The sequence below is a fragment of the Abramis brama genome (assembly GCF_963993115.1).
Source record: "Abramis brama genome assembly, chromosome: 16".
In the NCBI taxonomy this organism is placed as follows: domain Eukaryota; kingdom Metazoa; phylum Chordata; class Actinopteri; order Cypriniformes; family Leuciscidae; genus Abramis; species Abramis brama.
The window spans coordinates 12919176-12937540 of record NC_139978.1 but is presented as its reverse complement, the minus strand read 5'-3'; the positions used below and the strand labels follow the sequence as shown (position 1 = coordinate 12937540).

The 18365-nt window shown below is 39.5% G+C and overlaps 1 long non-coding RNA gene across 3 annotated transcripts; it reads left to right on the top strand.

The window, feature by feature from the left end:
* The first annotated feature begins 221 nt into the window (after nucleotides 1-221).
* LOC311098434 lies at nucleotides 222-3115 on the top strand. 3 transcript variants are annotated; one of them, XR_014609474.1, is made up of 4 exons: nucleotides 222-486; nucleotides 817-849; nucleotides 1193-1697; nucleotides 2694-3115. It is a non-coding gene; the product is annotated as an uncharacterized lncRNA (long non-coding RNA). The 3 variants fall into 3 exon arrangements; XR_014609475.1 differs by having other exon boundaries at nucleotides 817-1697; XR_014609476.1 differs by lacking the exon at nucleotides 222-486 and having other exon boundaries at nucleotides 496-1697.
* The last annotated feature ends 15250 nt before the right edge of the window (nucleotides 3116-18365 follow it).

The window sequence follows — 18365 nt, the reverse complement described above, 5'->3', positions numbered from 1 at the left end:
TACACTGTGTATGCTGCAACATGATTGCACTAAAGAGAAGCACTTATTCTTATATAGTATCAGGAATGCTTCCCTTTGTAGTCATCTAAAGAGGCTCTGTAAATGTAAGGGACCTGAATAAAAAAACATGGTCACAGGGGAGTCAGTCAGCAAATATTTACCCCAACTTGATAGCACTTTCTACTTTGGTTGAAAAGAAAGATGCTAAAGTTAGAGTACACTGTAAAATATTTCCAGGATTTCACAATATATAACTGTAATATTTCACAGGTAATTACATTATTACCACTTCACAGGCTTTAACTGTGATATTTCACAATATAATACCGTATTTAGACTTTTACTGTGAAAATAATGCAGGCGCGGGGCTTTTACAAGAAACTACTGTGAATTCCGTCATTTTCGCGCTGCAACTGCGTCATCTGAGCTCCCCCGGAGCTCCCTGGCCTGATCTCCTCCATGGTCTCACTCGACGGATTCAGTGCGGTAAGTGTTTAATTTCAAACTTTGTCAATTTGATGACTGTTTTTAATATGAAATTGCATGTTATTTAAAAGTATGAACCAAATTAGCGTTAGTTAAGTTCTGTTTCATGTTTTTGTAACTTAGCTGGAGCAGATTCGCGTCTAGGTTTGAGCGCGCAAATTTGAATGATCAGACGTTGGTTGTGTTAATAAGTGTATTAGTAGTACCGTATTAAGTTATTAACTGTGAGGCTTCACGTTAGCTACACCGTCAAAATTGAACTTTAGCTTTGCTTAATGCTTTTCTTAGTTAACGTTCGTTACTCTAACAGCGTTCTCTCTTTTCCCACAGCATTTTTCTACCACCGGGAAATAAAGTTATAAGGTAAGCTGTGGCCTTAATGTGTGTATTATGACAGTTATGATCAACTAGATACATTATAGTGTTGTGGATTTGTGCAAAGGTGGAATAAATTAATCTCAAATTAGTAACGTTAGCTAGCTGGGCGTCGTCCATATTTTTCTGCCGTGTGTGAAACGGAGCAGCCGTTGTCTGTCTCGTCAACAGAAAAAATAAAGTGCATTTTATTATAAAAAAGATATAGGAAAATAAATGTGTTTATCACTGAATTAGTGGAGCTTCGTTAGCTGTGCTATTCTAAAGTAAAACAGGTCGACATCTGGAGATATTAGGAGCCATTTTGTCTGTGAACGGGTAATAATTCTAGGAGGAAGAGTGCAAGCAGAAACAGCCACATGGAGATGGACTGGCAACAGGCTCTTCCTCCATCCTCTGCAAACAGTACGTGTAAATGATGTAAATTGTTGTGTGCAAATGCATTGCCTGGGTAAATCACAAACATCTAACTTACTTTGTTGCAGGACTATTCTTGACTGTGTGTTTGTGATGTAAATGTTTTTCAGTTGCTGTTAAGTTATTTAAATGGTTGCTGTTTAATTGAATCCAAGTAATGTCACCTTGTTAAAACTGAGCTAACTTTAGTTTTGCTCAGTACTACAACAGCAGTGACCCACTGAAGGTGATGACTGGGAACTGAAACCTTTTTAATCCCACTTGAATTAAACTAACATCTTTCTTCTCTGTCTTTTTGTTTATAGGTTCTTCTTGGGCATCAACCCAGAGACAGGTACAAAATCAAAGAGGACACATAAACCAGCAAGTCTGTACACTGATCAGGAAGCTCATTGACTTTGAATGGATGTCAGTCTAATGTAAGTTGTGTTCCAACTTCAGAACAGACTAACGAAACACTGTCTCTGTTTTAAGCTAGAATTAGTTATGCAGTAAGATGTTTACTTAAGCTATTAAAGGGTTAGTTCACTCAAAAATGTAAAGTCTCTCATTAATTACACTCCCTCATGATGTTCCAAACACATAAGAATTTTGTTCAACACAAATTAAGATAATTTTAAGAAGTCCGAGAGCTTTCTGATCCCGCTTATAGACTGCAATGTTATAACCGCTTTCAAGCCCCAGAAAGGTAGTAAAAACATTGTTAAAATAGTCCACGTGACTACAGTGGTTCAACCTTATTGTCGTTCCGCACTATTAAGTATTTTTGCATCGCTTCATAACATTAAGGTTGAACCACTGTAGTCACATGGACTATTTTAACAATCTTCACTACCTTTCCGGGCCTTGAAAGTGGTAATAAAATTGCTGTCCATGGAGGAGTCAGAAAATATTTTAATTTGTGTTCCAAAGATGAATGAAGGGCTAACGTGTTTGGAATGAGGGTGGGGTTTTGGGTAAACTATCCCTTTAATCTGTTCTACGAGTTTAGACAGGCTGCAAAATGTCTAAAATTCATTGTTCTTACGTTTATTTGAATTAAACATGCCTTTTCAATGTTATAGGTTATTGATAGGTTAGAATAAAAACGTCAAATTTACAGATGTACTTTACAATAGTTTTAAGTGTAAATTTACATCACATTACTGGCTTACTGAGTTGCATTACTATGTACGCATGTCATGTAATTTTTGCTTAACCTCAATCATGTTACTTTCAGAGTCCTCTGGTTTGTTGATTTAATATTAATTGATATAGTACTATTCACATGATTTATCTGATTTATCATGAGTTTTACAATTGTAATTTCTTAAATTGTACACATTTTAGGATTAGTTTTACAATGCGAGTACCATACTTGCAGGTACTTGCACCACAGAGTAACTTAAACTTTTTGTCTTTCTTATCTTTTGTAGATAGTGGACAGAACCCATACTATGCAGGTGCCTGCTGCAAGGGAAGGAGTGAGACACCTGCAACCCTCTCTTTTCCCACCTTTTTGTCTTTTCTTCCCTCTCTTCTCTCTCTCCTTCTTTCTCTTTTCAGCTCCTACGTTGTGAAGTACCATTATCACATAGTAAACACATGCACAGTGCACACACATAGACACACATTCCTGTTACCCAGTGTTCATTCCTGTTACCCAGTGTTTATTCCTGTTATTAAATTGTATTTTTCAAGTACCATTATCACATAATGGTAAACACAGTAAACACATTCACACACATATTGACAGACATTCATGTTACCCAGTGTTCATTCATGTTACACAGTGTTTATTCCTGTTATTAAAATGTATTTTTCTTCTAAAAAAATAAAAGTTAAACCATTGTTTTTATCAGTTTTGTTTGGTCCATCATTTATGCTAAATCACAGTATAGACATGGTTAAATACAGTAATTCTACAGCAGCTTACTGTTAAATTACAGTAATGTGATAGACTAACTGTAATTGCACAGTAAAATACAGTAATTATACAGCAGCTTACTGCTAAATCACAGTAATATGACGTCATAGTTATTGTGAAGTCACAGTAAACAGCTGTCATTTCACAATTATTTACTGTAAAAATGATACGGTAACTTACTGTGAAAGTCATGCAATTATTAACCTGCAATTTATTGTAAATTTACAGTGAAATAATTAACAGTGTAGACATCAACTGACTTTTTTAGACAAGAGGGAGAGTGCAAAAATGGCTGCAGAGGAGGATGCAAAATAGTGTCCAAATGTTGCTCCAAGTCATTAGCACTTAAAAGTTACAAGATGGAGGGAGAGGTATGAAGCAAAGACCTACACTAAATACAGAAACAGAGAGTGGCAGACCAAGCTTCTAGGTAAACAGCACCCTCTAGTGTTTTGAAAGGCAAGGCCTACACAAATGAACAATTATAAAAAATACATGGACACAGGGGAGTCAGTCAGCGTATATTTACCCCAACTTGATAGCACTTTCTACTGTGGTTGAAAAGAAAGATGCAAAAGTTAGAGTAGATATCAACTGTTATTCAGTCAAGAGGGCAAGGAAATGAAAAATGGCAGCAGAGAAGGATGCAAAAAAAGTGTCCAAATGTTGCTTTAAGATGTTTTCACTTATACGTTGATGGGAGAGGTATAAGGGTTTACAATATTAGTTACACTGAAAAATGAAATCCCATAGAAAAGAGGTTGAGTCTTGCCTGTAGTTCACTTCCTCATTAAAACTACCCCAAAGAGAAGCACTTATGAACACAGGACCAATCAATGCTCCCATTTGAAGTAATCTTAATGTGTTGAACTCTGTGATGAAATGAGCATTGCATGGAGAACGCAGTCTGTAGTTCTTGAATTGTCTCTTGAAGCACTGATCACTTGAAACTACCCCAACAAATAGCACTTACCAAATACAACAGGCGAGTTAGTGCCATTGTGAGGGTACCGAGGGTGACAGTAGTAGCAGCTGAAGATCTTGTCCAATTTCTAGCCTGAAACTCGGTAGGACTGGACGAGATCCTTTGCAGTCAGAGACACGTGGAGAATGTTGCCTGCTTTTAGGAAGAGCTGGTCTGAGCCATGTGGTTTACCAGCACCCAATATAAGTGTGTCCATGCCCCCTTGGCTTTGCCATGGTCGTTGACACTCTGCTTTTCTGTAAAGCCCATCAAGTTTTGATTGCCGATATAACATCTTTGGAACGACTCAGTATTTTTCAGCATGGGTGGACTTTTCACACATTTAAAAGCACTTCATGCAAATACAACAATTATGAACTTTATTGCCCCTGAATTTAGAAAAGAGGTCAAGTCATTTTTCAAGGAAAGGCCTACACTAAATACATAAACAGGAATTGCAGACCAAACCTCTAGGTAAACCAGCACCATCTAGTGTTTGCACTGTGTATGCTGCAACGTGACTGCACTAAAGAGAAGCACTTATTCTTATATAGTATCAGGAATGCTTCCCTTTGTAGTCATCTAAAGAGGCTCTGTAAATGTAAGGGACCTGAATAAAAAACATGGTCACAGGGGAGTCAGTCAGCAAATATTTACCCCAACTTGATAGCACTTTCTACTTTGGTTGAAAAGAAAGATGCTAAAGTTAGAGTAGACATCAACTGACTTTTTTAGACAAGAGGGAGAGTGCAAAAATGGCTGCAGAGGAGGATGCAAAATAGTGTCCAAATGTTGCTCCAAGTCATTAGCACTTAAAAGTTACAAGATGGAGGGAGAGGTATGAAGCAAAGACCTACACTAAATACAGAAACAGAGAGTGGCAGACCAAGCTTCTAGGTAAACAGCACCCTCTAGTGTTTTGAAAGGCAAGGCCTACACGAATGAACAATTATAAAAAATACATGGACACAGGGGAGTCAGTCAGCGTATATTTACCCCAACTTGATAGCACTTTCTACTGTGGTTGAAAAGAAAGATGCAAAAGTTAGAGTAGATATCAACTGTTATTCAGTCAAGAGGGCAAGGAAATGAAAAATGGCAGCAGAGAAGGATGCAAAAAAAGTGTCCAAATGTTGCTTTAAGATGTTTTCACTTATACGTTGATGGGAGAGGTATAAGGGTTTACAATATTAGTTACACTGAAAAATGAAATCCCATAGAAAAGAGGTTGAGTCTTGCCTGTAGTTCACTTCCTCATTAAAACTACCCCAAAGAGAAGCACTTATGAACACAGGACCAATCAATGCTCCCATTTGAAGTAATCTTAATGTGTTGAACTCTGTGATGAAATGAGCATTGCATGGAGAACGCAGTCTGTAGTTCTTGAATTGTCTCTTGAAGCACTGATCACTTGAAACTACCCCAACAAATAGCACTTACCAAATACAACAGACGAGTTAGTGCCATTGTGAGGGTACCGAGGGTGACAGTAGTAGCAGCTGAAGATCTTGTCCAATTTCTAGCCTGAAACTCGGTAGGACTGGACGAGATCCTTTGCAGTCAGAGACACGTGGAGAATGTTGCATGCTTTTAGGAAGAGCTGGTCTGAGCCATGTGGTTTACCAGCACCCAATATAAGTGTGTCCATGCCCCCTTGGCTTTGCCATGGTCGTTGACACTCTGCTTTTCTGTAAAGCCCATCAAGTTTTGATTGCCGATATAACATCTTTGGAACGACTCAGTATTTTTCAGCATGGGTGGACTTTTCACACATTTAAAAGCACTTCATGCAAATACAACAATTATGAACTTTATTGCCCCTGAATTTAGAAAAGAGGTCAAGTCATTTTTCAAGGAAAGGCCTACACTAAATACATAAACAGGAATTGCAGACCAAACCTCTAGGTAAACCAGCACCATCTAGTGTTTGCACTGTGTATGCTGCAACGTGACTGCACTAAAGAGAAGCACTTATTCTTATATAGTATCAGGAATGCTTCCCTTTGTAGTCATCTAAAGAGGCTCTGTAAATGTAAGGGACCTGAATAAAAAACATGGTCACAGGGGAGTCAGTCAGCAAATATTTACCCCAACTTGATAGCACTTTCTACTTTGGTTGAAAAGAAAGATGCTAAAGTTAGAGTAGACATCAACTGACTTTTTTAGACAAGAGGGAGAGTGCAAAAATGGCTGCAGAGGAGGATGCAAAATAGTGTCCAAATGTTGCTCCAAGTCATTAGCACTTAAAAGTTACAAGATGGAGGGAGAGGTATGAAGCAAAGACCTACACTAAATACAGAAACAGAGAGTGGCAGACCAAGCTTCTAGGTAAACAGCACCCTCTAGTGTTTTGAAAGGCAAGGCCTACACGAATGAACAATTATAAAAAATACATGGACACAGGGGAGTCAGTCAGCGTATATTTACCCCAACTTGATAGCACTTTCTACTGTGGTTGAAAAGAAAGATGCAAAAGTTAGAGTAGATATCAACTGTTATTCAGTCAAGAGGGCAAGGAAATGAAAAATGGCAGCAGAGAAGGATGCAAAAAAAGTGTCCAAATGTTGCTTTAAGATGTTTTCACTTATACGTTGATGGGAGAGGTATAAGGGTTTACAATATTAGTTACACTGAAAAATGAAATCCCATAGAAAAGAGGTTGAGTCTTGCCTGTAGTTCACTTCCTCATTAAAACTACCCCAAAGAGAAGCACTTATGAACACAGGACCAATCAATGCTCCCATTTGAAGTAATCTTAATGTGTTGAACTCTGTGATGAAATGAGCATTGCATGGAGAACGCAGTCTGTAGTTCTTGAATTGTCTCTTGAAGCACTGATCACTTGAAACTACCCCAACAAATAGCACTTACCAAATACAACAGACGAGTTAGTGCCATTGTGAGGGTACCGAGGGTGACAGTAGTAGCAGCTGAAGATCTTGTCCAATTTCTAGCCTGAAACTCGGTAGGACTGGACGAGATCCTTTGCAGTCAGAGACACGTGGAGAATGTTGCCTGCTTTTAGGAAGAGCTGGTCTGAGCCATGTGGTTTACCAGCACCCAATATAAGTGTGTCCATGCCCCCTTGGCTTTGCCGTGGTCGTTGACACTCTGCTTTTCTGTAAAGCCCATCAAGTTTTGATTGCCGATATAACATCTTTGGAACGACTCAGCATTTTTCAGCATGGGTGGACTTTTCACACATTTAAAAGCACTTCATGCAAATACAACAATTATGAACTTTATTGCCCCTGAATTTAGAAAAGAGGTCAAGTCATTTTTAAAGGAAAGGCCTACACTAAATACATAAACAGGAATTGCAGACCAAACCTCTAGGTAAACCAGCACCATCTAGTGTTTACACTGTGTATGCTGCAACATGATTGCACTAAAAAGAAGCACTTATTCTTATATAGTATCAGGAATGCTTCCCTTTGTAGTCATCTAAAGAGGCTCTGTAAATGTAAGGGACCTGAATAAAAAAACATGGTCACAGGGGAGTCAGTCAGCAAATATTTACCCCAACTTGATAGCACTTTCTACTTTGGTTGAAAAGAAAGATGCTAAAGTTAGAGTAGACATCAACTGACTTTTTTAGACAAGAGGGAGAGTGCAAAAATGGCTGCAGAGGAGGATGCAAAATAGTGTCCAAATGTTGCTCCAAGTCATTAGCACTTAAAAGTTACAAGATGGAGGGAGAGGTATGAAGCAAAGACCTACACTAAATACAGAAACAGAGAGTGGCAGACCAAGCTTCTAGGTAAACAGCACCCTCTAGTGTTTTGAAAGGAAAGGCCTACACGAATGAACAATTATAAAAAATACATGGACACAGGGGAGTCAGTCAGCGTATATTTACCCCAACTTGATAGCACTTTCTACTGTGGTTGAAAAGAAAGATGCAAAAGTTAGAGTAGATATCAACTGTTATTCAGTCAAGAGGGCAAGGAAATGAAAAATGGCAGCAGAGAAGAATGCAAAAAAAAGTGTCCAAATGTTGCTTTAAGATGTTTTCACTTATACGTTGATGGGAGAGGTATAAGGGTTTACAATATTAGTTACACTGAAAAACTGAAATTCCATAGAAAAGAGGTTGAGTCTTGCCTGTAGTTCACTTCCTCATTAAAACTACCCCAAAGAGAAGCACTTATGAACACAGGACCAATCAATGCTCCCATTTGAAGTAATCTTAATGTGTTGAACTCTGTGATGAAATGAGCATTGCATGGAGAACGCAGTCTGTAGTTCTTGAATTGTCTCTTGAAGCACTGATCACTTGAAACTACCCCAACAAATAGCACTTACCAAATACAACAGACGAGTTAGTGCCATTGTGAGGGTACCGAGGGTGACAGTAGTAGCAGCTGAAGATCTTGTCCAATTTCTAGCCTGAAACTCGGTAGGACTGGACGAGATCCTTTGCAGTCAGAGACACGTGGAGAATGTTGCCTGCTTTTAGGAAGAGCTGGTCTGAGCCATGTGGTTTACCAGCACCCAATATAAGTGTGTCCATGCCCCCTTGGCTTTGCCGTGGTCGTTGACACTCTGCTTTTCTGTAAAGCCCATCAAGTTTTGATTGCCGATATAACATCTTTGGAACGACTCAGCATTTTTCAGCATGGGTGGACTTTTCACACATTTAAAAGCACTTCATGCAAATACAACAATTATGAACTTTATTGCCCCTGAATTTAGAAAAGAGGTCAAGTCATTTTTAAAGGAAAGGCCTACACTAAATACATAAACAGGAATTGCAGACCAAACCTCTAGGTAAACCAGCACCATCTAGTGTTTACACTGTGTATGCTGCAACGTGATTGCACTAAAGAGAAGCACTTATTCTTATATAGTATCAGGAATGCTTCCCTTTGTAGTCATCTAAAGAGGCTCTGTAAATGTAAGGGACCTGAATAAAAAAACATGGTCACAGGGGAGTCAGTCAGCAAATATTTACCCCAACTTGATAGCACTTTCTACTTTGGTTGAAAAGAAAGATGCTAAAGTTAGAGTAGACATCAACTGACTTTTTTAGACAAGAGGGAGAGTGCAAAAATGGCTGCAGAGGAGGATGCAAAATAGTGTCCAAATGTTGCTCCAAGTCATTAGCACTTAAAAGTTACAAGATGGAGGGAGAGGTATGAAGCAAAGACCTACACTAAATACAGAAACAGAGAGTGGCAGACCAAGCTTCTAGGTAAACAGCACCCTCTAGTGTTTTGAAAGGCAAGGCCTACACGAATGAACAATTATAAAAAATACATGGACACAGGGGAGTCAGTCAGCGTATATTTACCCCAACTTGATAGCACTTTCTACTGTGGTTGAAAAGAAAGATGCAAAAGTTAGAGTAGATATCAACTGTTATTCAGTCAAGAGGGCAAGGAAATGAAAAATGGCAGCAGAGAAGGATGCAAAAAAAAGTGTCCAAATGTTGCTTTAAGATGTTTTCACTTATACGTTGATGGGAGAGGTATAAGGGTTTACAATATTAGTTACACTGAAAAACTGAAATTCCATAGACAAGAGGTTGAGTCTTGCCTGTAGTTCACTTCCTCATTAAAACTACCCCAAAGAGAAGCACTTATGAACACAGGACCAATCAATGCTCCCATTTGAAGTAATCTTAATGTGTTGAACTCTGTGATGAAATGAGCATTGCATGGAGAACGCAGTCTGTAGTTCTTGAATTGTCTCTTGAAGCACTGATCACTTGAAACTACCCCAACAAATAGCACTTACCAAATACAACAGACGAGTTAGTGCCATTGTGAGGGTACCGAGGGTGACAGTAGTAGCAGCTGAAGATCTTGTCCAATTTCTAGCCTGAAACTCGGTAGGACTGGACGAGATCCTTTGCAGTCAGAGACACGTGGAGAATGTTGCCTGCTTTTAGGAAGAGCTGGTCTGAGCCATGTGGTTTACCAGCACCCAATATAAGTGTGTCCATGCCCCCTTGGCTTTGCCGTGGTCGTTGACACTCTGCTTTTCTGTAAAGCCCATCAAGTTTTGATTGCCGATATAACATCTTTGGAACGACTCAGCATTTTTCAGCATGGGTGGACTTTTCACACATTTAAAAGCACTTCATGCAAATACAACAATTATGAACTTTATTGCCCCTGAATTTAGAAAAGAGGTCAAGTCATTTTTAAAGGAAAGGCCTACACTAAATACATAAACAGGAATTGCAGACCAAACCTCTAGGTAAACCAGCACCATCTAGTGTTTACACTGTGTATGCTGCAACGTGATTGCACTAAAGAGAAGCACTTATTCTTATATAGTATCAGGAATGCTTCCCTTTGTAGTCATCTAAAGAGGCTCTGTAAATGTAAGGGACCTGAATAAAAAAACATGGTCACAGGGGAGTCAGTCAGCAAATATTTACCCCAACTTGATAGCACTTTCTACTTTGGTTGAAAAGAAAGATGCTAAAGTTAGAGTAGACATCAACTGACTTTTTTAGACAAGAGGGAGAGTGCAAAAATGGCTGCAGAGGAGGATGCAAAATAGTGTCCAAATGTTGCTCCAAGTCATTAGCACTTAAAAGTTACAAGATGGAGGGAGAGGTATGAAGCAAAGACCTACACTAAATACAGAAACAGAGAGTGGCAGACCAAGCTTCTAGGTAAACAGCACCCTCTAGTGTTTTGAAAGGCAAGGCCTACACGAATGAACAATTATAAAAAATACATGGACACAGGGGAGTCAGTCAGCGTATATTTACCCCAACTTGATAGCACTTTCTACTGTGGTTGAAAAGAAAGATGCAAAAGTTAGAGTAGATATCAACTGTTATTCAGTCAAGAGGGCAAGGAAATGAAAAATGGCAGCAGAGAAGGATGCAAAAAAAGTGTCCAAATGTTGCTTTAAGATGTTTTCACTTATACGTTGATGGGAGAGGTATAAGGGTTTACAATATTAGTTACACTGAAAAATGAAATCCCATAGAAAAGAGGTTGAGTCTTGCCTGTAGTTCACTTCCTCATTAAAACTACCCCAAAGAGAAGCACTTATGAACACAGGACCAATCAATGCTCCCATTTGAAGTAATCTTAATGTGTTGAACTCTGTGATGAAATGAGCATTGCATGGAGAACGCAGTCTGTAGTTCTTGAATTGTCTCTTGAAGCACTGATCACTTGAAACTACCCCAACAAATAGCACTTACCAAATACAACAGGCGAGTTAGTGCCATTGTGAGGGTACCGAGGGTGACAGTAGTAGCAGCTGAAGATCTTGTCCAATTTCTAGCCTGAAACTCGGTAGGACTGGACGAGATCCTTTGCAGTCAGAGACACGTGGAGAATGTTGCCTGCTTTTAGGAAGAGCTGGTCTGAGCCATGTGGTTTACCAGCACCCAATATAAGTGTGTCCATGCCCCCTTGGCTTTGCCGTGGTCGTTGACACTCTGCTTTTCTGTAAAGCCCATCAAGTTTTGATTGCCGATATAACATCTTTGGAACGACTCAGCATTTTTCAGCATGGGTGGACTTTTCACACATTTAAAAGCACTTCATGCAGATACAACAATTATGAACTTTATTGCCCCTGAATTTAGAAAAGAGGTCAAGTCATTTTTAAAGGAAAGGCCTACACTAAATACATAAACAGGAATTGCAGACCAAACCTCTAGGTAAACCAGCACCATCTAGTGTTTACACTGTGTATGCTGCAACGTGATTGCACTAAAGAGAAGCACTTATTCTTATATAGTATCAGGAATGCTTCCCTTTGTAGTCATCTAAAGAGGCTCTGTAAATGTAAGGGACCTGAATAAAAAAACATGGTCACAGGGGAGTCAGTCAGCAAATATTTACCCCAACTTGATAGCACTTTCTACTTTGGTTGAAAAGAAAGATGCTAAAGTTAGAGTAGACATCAACTGACTTTTTTAGACAAGAGGGAGAGTGCAAAAATGGCTGCAGAGGAGGATGCAAAATAGTGTCCAAATGTTGCTCCAAGTCATTAGCACTTAAAAGTTACAAGATGGAGGGAGAGGTATGAAGCAAAGACCTACACTAAATACAGAAACAGAGAGTGGCAGACCAAGCTTCTAGGTAAACAGCACCCTCTAGTGTTTTGAAAGGAAAGGCCTACACGAATGAACAATTATAAAAAATACATGGACACAGGGGAGTCAGTCAGCGTATATTTACCCCAACTTGATAGCACTTTCTACTGTGGTTGAAAAGAAAGATGCAAAAGTTAGAGTAGATATCAACTGTTATTCAGTCAAGAGGGCAAGGAAATGAAAAATGGCAGCAGAGAAGGATGCAAAAAAAAGTGTCCAAATGTTGCTTTAAGATGTTTTCACTTATACGTTGATGGGAGAGGTATAAGGGTTTACAATATTAGTTACACTGAAAAACTGAAATTCCATAGAAAAGAGGTTGAGTCTTGCCTGTAGTTCACTTCCTCATTAAAACTACCCCAAAGAGAAGCACTTATGAACACAGGACCAATCAATGCTCCCATTTGAAGTAATCTTAATGTGTTGAACTCTGTGATGAAATGAGCATTGCATGGAGAACGCAGTCTGTAGTTCTTGAATTGTCTCTTGAAGCACTGATCACTTGAAACTACCCCAACAAATAGCACTTACCAAATACAACAGACGAGTTAGTGCCATTGTGAGGGTACCGAGGGTGACAGTAGTAGCAGCTGAAGATCTTGTCCAATTTCTAGCCTGAAACTCGGTAGGACTGGACGAGATCCTTTGCAGTCAGAGACACGTGGAGAATGTTGCCTGCTTTTAGGAAGAGCTGGTCTGAGCCATGTGGTTTACCAGCACCCAATATAAGTGTGTCCATGCCCCCTTGGCTTTGCCGTGGTCGTTGACACTCTGCTTTTCTGTAAAGCCCATCAAGTTTTGATTGCCGATATAACATCTTTGGAACGACTCAGCATTTTTCAGCATGGGTGGACTTTTCACACATTTAAAAGCACTTCATGCAAATACAACAATTATGAACTTTATTGCCCCTGAATTTAGAAAAGAGGTCAAGTCATTTTTAAAGGAAAGGCCTACACTAAATACATAAACAGGAATTGCAGACCAAACCTCTAGGTAAACCAGCACCATCTAGTGTTTACACTGTGTATGCTGCAACATGATTGCACTAAAGAGAAGCACTTATTCTTATATAGTATCAGGAATGCTTCCCTTTGTAGTCATCTAAAGAGGCTCTGTAAATGTAAGGGACCTGAATAAAAAAACATGGTCACAGGGGAGTCAGTCAGCAAATATTTACCCCAACTTGATAGCACTTTCTACTTTGGTTGAAAAGAAAGATGCTAAAGTTAGAGTAGACATCAACTGACTTTTTTAGACAAGAGGGAGAGTGCAAAAATGGCTGCAGAGGAGGATGCAAAATAGTGTCCAAATGTTGCTCCAAGTCATTAGCACTTAAAAGTTACAAGATGGAGGGAGAGGTATGAAGCAAAGACCTACACTAAATACAGAAACAGAGAGTGGCAGACCAAGCTTCTAGGTAAACAGCACCCTCTAGTGTTTTGAAAGGCAAGGCCTACACGAATGAACAATTATAAAAAATACATGGACACAGGGGAGTCAGTCAGCGTATATTTACCCCAACTTGATAGCACTTTCTACTGTGGTTGAAAAGAAAGATGCAAAAGTTAGAGTAGATATCAACTGTTATTCAGTCAAGAGGGCAAGGAAATGAAAAATGGCAGCAGAGAAGGATGCAAAAAAAAGTGTCCAAATGTTGCTTTAAGATGTTTTCACTTATACGTTGATGGGAGAGGTATAAGGGTTTACAATATTAGTTACACTGAAAAACTGAAATTCCATAGACAAGAGGTTGAGTCTTGCCTGTAGTTCACTTCCTCATTAAAACTACCCCAAAGAGAAGCACTTATGAACACAGGACCAATCAATGCTCCCATTTGAAGTAATCTTAATGTGTTGAACTCTGTGATGAAATGAGCATTGCATGGAGAACGCAGTCTGTAGTTCTTGAATTGTCTCTTGAAGCACTGATCACTTGAAACTACCCCAACAAATAGCACTTACCAAATACAACAGACGAGTTAGTGCCATTGTGAGGGTACCGAGGGTGACAGTAGTAGCAGCTGAAGATCTTGTCCAATTTCTAGCCTGAAACTCGGTAGGACTGGACGAGATCCTTTGCAGTCAGAGACACGTGGAGAATGTTGCCTGCTTTTAGGAAGAGCTGGTCTGAGCCATGTGGTTTACCAGCACCCAATATAAGTGTGTCCATGCCCCCTTGGCTTTGCCGTGGTCGTTGACACTCTGCTTTTCTGTAAAGCCCATCAAGTTTTGATTGCCGATATAACATCTTTGGAACGACTCAGCATTTTTCAGCATGGGTGGACTTTTCACACATTTAAAAGCACTTCATGCAAATACAACAATTATGAACTTTATTGCCCCTGAATTTAGAAAAGAGGTCAAGTCATTTTTAAAGGAAAGGCCTACACTAAATACATAAACAGGAATTGCAGACCAAACCTCTAGGTAAACCAGCACCATCTAGTGTTTACACTGTGTATGCTGCAACGTGATTGCACTAAAGAGAAGCACTTATTCTTATATAGTATCAGGAATGCTTCCCTTTGTAGTCATCTAAAGAGGCTCTGTAAATGTAAGGGACCTGAATAAAAAAACATGGTCACAGGGGAGTCAGTCAGCAAATATTTACCCCAACTTGATAGCACTTTCTACTTTGGTTGAAAAGAAAGATGCTAAAGTTAGAGTAGACATCAACTGACTTTTTTAGACAAGAGGGAGAGTGCAAAAATGGCTGCAGAGGAGGATGCAAAATAGTGTCCAAATGTTGCTCCAAGTCATTAGCACTTAAAAGTTACAAGATGGAGGGAGAGGTATGAAGCAAAGACCTACACTAAATACAGAAACAGAGAGTGGCAGACCAAGCTTCTAGGTAAACAGCACCCTCTAGTGTTTTGAAAGGCAAGGCCTACACGAATGAACAATTATAAAAAATACATGGACACAGGGGAGTCAGTCAGCGTATATTTACCCCAACTTGATAGCACTTTCTACTGTGGTTGAAAAGAAAGATGCAAAAGTTAGAGTAGATATCAACTGTTATTCAGTCAAGAGGGCAAGGAAATGAAAAATGGCAGCAGAGAAGGATGCAAAAAAAGTGTCCAAATGTTGCTTTAAGATGTTTTCACTTATACGTTGATGGGAGAGGTATAAGGGTTTACAATATTAGTTACACTGAAAAATGAAATCCCATAGAAAAGAGGTTGAGTCTTGCCTGTAGTTCACTTCCTCATTAAAACTACCCCAAAGAGAAGCACTTATGAACACAGGACCAATCAATGCTCCCATTTGAAGTAATCTTAATGTGTTGAACTCTGTGATGAAATGAGCATTGCATGGAGAACGCAGTCTGTAGTTCTTGAATTGTCTCTTGAAGCACTGATCACTTGAAACTACCCCAACAAATAGCACTTACCAAATACAACAGGCGAGTTAGTGCCATTGTGAGGGTACCGAGGGTGACAGTAGTAGCAGCTGAAGATCTTGTCCAATTTCTAGCCTGAAACTCGGTAGGACTGGACGAGATCCTTTGCAGTCAGAGACACGTGGAGAATGTTGCCTGCTTTTAGGAAGAGCTGGTCTGAGCCATGTGGTTTACCAGCACCCAATATAAGTGTGTCCATGCCCCCTTGGCTTTGCCGTGGTCGTTGACACTCTGCTTTTCTGTAAAGCCCATCAAGTTTTGATTGCCGATATAACATCTTTGGAACGACTCAGCATTTTTCAGCATGGGTGAACTTTTCACACATTTAAAAGCACTTCATGCAGATACAACAATTATGAACTTTATTGCCCCTGAATTTAGAAAAGAGGTCAAGTCATTTTTAAAGGAAAGGCCTACACTAAATACATAAACAGGAATTGCAGACCAAACCTCTAGGTAAACCAGCACCATCTAGTGTTTACACTGTGTATGCTGCAACGTGATTGCACTAAAGAGAAGCACTTATTCTTATATAGTATCAGGAATGCTTCCCTTTGTAGTCATCTAAAGAGGCTCTGTAAATGTAAGGGACCTGAATAAAAAAACATGGTCACAGGGGAGTCAGTCAGCAAATATTTACCCCAACTTGATAGCACTTTCTACTTTGGTTGAAAAGAAAGATGCTAAAGTTAGAGTAGACATCAACTGACTTTTTTAGACAAGAGGGAGAGTGCAAAAATGGCTGCAGAGGAGGATGCAAAATAGTGTCCAAATGTTGCTCCAAGTCATTAGCACTTAAAAGTTACAAGATGGAGGGAGAGGTATGAAGCAAAGACCTACACTAAATACAGAAACAGAGAGTGGCAGACCAAGCTTCTAGGTAAACAGCACCCTCTAGTGTTTTGAAAGGAAAGGCCTACACGAATGAACAATTATAAAAAATACATGGACACAGGGGAGTCAGTCAGCGTATATTTACCCCAACTTGATAGCACTTTCTACTGTGGTTGAAAAGAAAGATGCAAAAGTTAGAGTAGATATCAACTGTTATTCAGTCAAGAGGGCAAGGAAATGAAAAATGGCAGCAGAGAAGGATGCAAAAAAAAGTGTCCAAATGTTGCTTTAAGATGTTTTCACTTATACGTTGATGGGAGAGGTATAAGGGTTTACAATATTAGTTACACTGAAAAACTGAAATTCCATAGAAAAGAGGTTGAGTCTTGCCTGTAGTTCACTTCCTCATTAAAACTACCCCAAAGAGAAGCACTTATGAACACAGGACCAATCAATGCTCCCATTTGAAGTAATCTTAATGTGTTGAACTCTGTGATGAAATGAGCATTGCATGGAGAACGCAGTCTGTAGTTCTTGAATTGTCTCTTGAAGCACTGATCACTTGAAACTACCCCAACAAATAGCACTTACCAAATACAACAGACGAGTTAGTGCCATTGTGAGGGTACCGAGGGTGACAGTAGTAGCAGCTGAAGATCTTGTCCAATTTCTAGCCTGAAACTCGGTAGGACTGGACGAGATCCTTTGCAGTCAGAGACACGTGGAGAATGTTGCCTGCTTTTAGGAAGAGCTGGTCTGAGCCATGTGGTTTACCAGCACCCAATATAAGTGTGTCCATGCCCCCTTGGCTTTGCCGTGGTCGTTGACACTCTGCTTTTCTGTAAAGCCCATCAAGTTTTGATTGCCGATATAACATCTTTGGAACGACTCAGCATTTTTCAGCATGGGTGGACTTTTCACACATTTAAAAGCACTTCATGCAAATACAACAATTATGAACTTTATTGCCCCTGAATTTAGAAAAGAGGTCAAGTCATTTTTAAAGGAAAGGCCTACACTAAATACATAAACAGGAATTGCAGACCAAACCTCTAGGTAAACCAGCACCATCTAGTGTTTACACTGTGTATGCTGCAACATGATTGCACTAAAGAGAAGCACTTATTCTTATATAGTATCAGGAATGCTTCCCTTTGTAGTCATCTAAAGAGGCTCTGTAAATGTAAGGGACCTGAATAAAAAAACATGGTCACAGGGGAGTCAGTCAGCAAATATTTACCCCAACTTGATAGCACTTTCTACTTTGGTTGAAAAGAAAGATGCTAAAGTTAGAGTAGACATCAACTGACTTTTTTAGACAAGAGGGAGAGTGCAAAAATGGCTGCAGAGGAGGATGCAAAATAGTGTCCAAATGTTGCTCCAAGTCATTAGCACTTAAAAGTTACAAGATGGAGGGAGAGGTATGAAGCAAAGACCTACACTAAATACAGAAACAGAGAGTGGCAGACCAAGCTTCTAGGTAAACAGCACCCTCTAGTGTTTTGAAAGGCAAGGCCTACACGAATGAACAATTATAAAAAATACATGGACACAGGGGAGTCAGTCAGCGTATATTTACCCCAACTTGATAGCACTTTCTACTGTGGTTGAAAAGAAAGATGCAAAAGTTAGAGTAGATATCAACTGTTATTCAGTCAAGAGGGCAAGGAAATGAAAAATGGCAGCAGAGAAGGATGCAAAAAAAAGTGTCCAAATGTTGCTTTAAGATGTTTTCACTTATACGTTGATGGGAGAGGTATAAGGGTTTACAATATTAGTTACACTGAAAAACTGAAATTCCATAGAAAAGAGGTTGAGTCTTGCCTGTAGTTCACTTCCTCATTAAAACTACCCCAAAGAGAAGCACTTATGAACACAGGACCAATCAATGCTCCCATTTGAA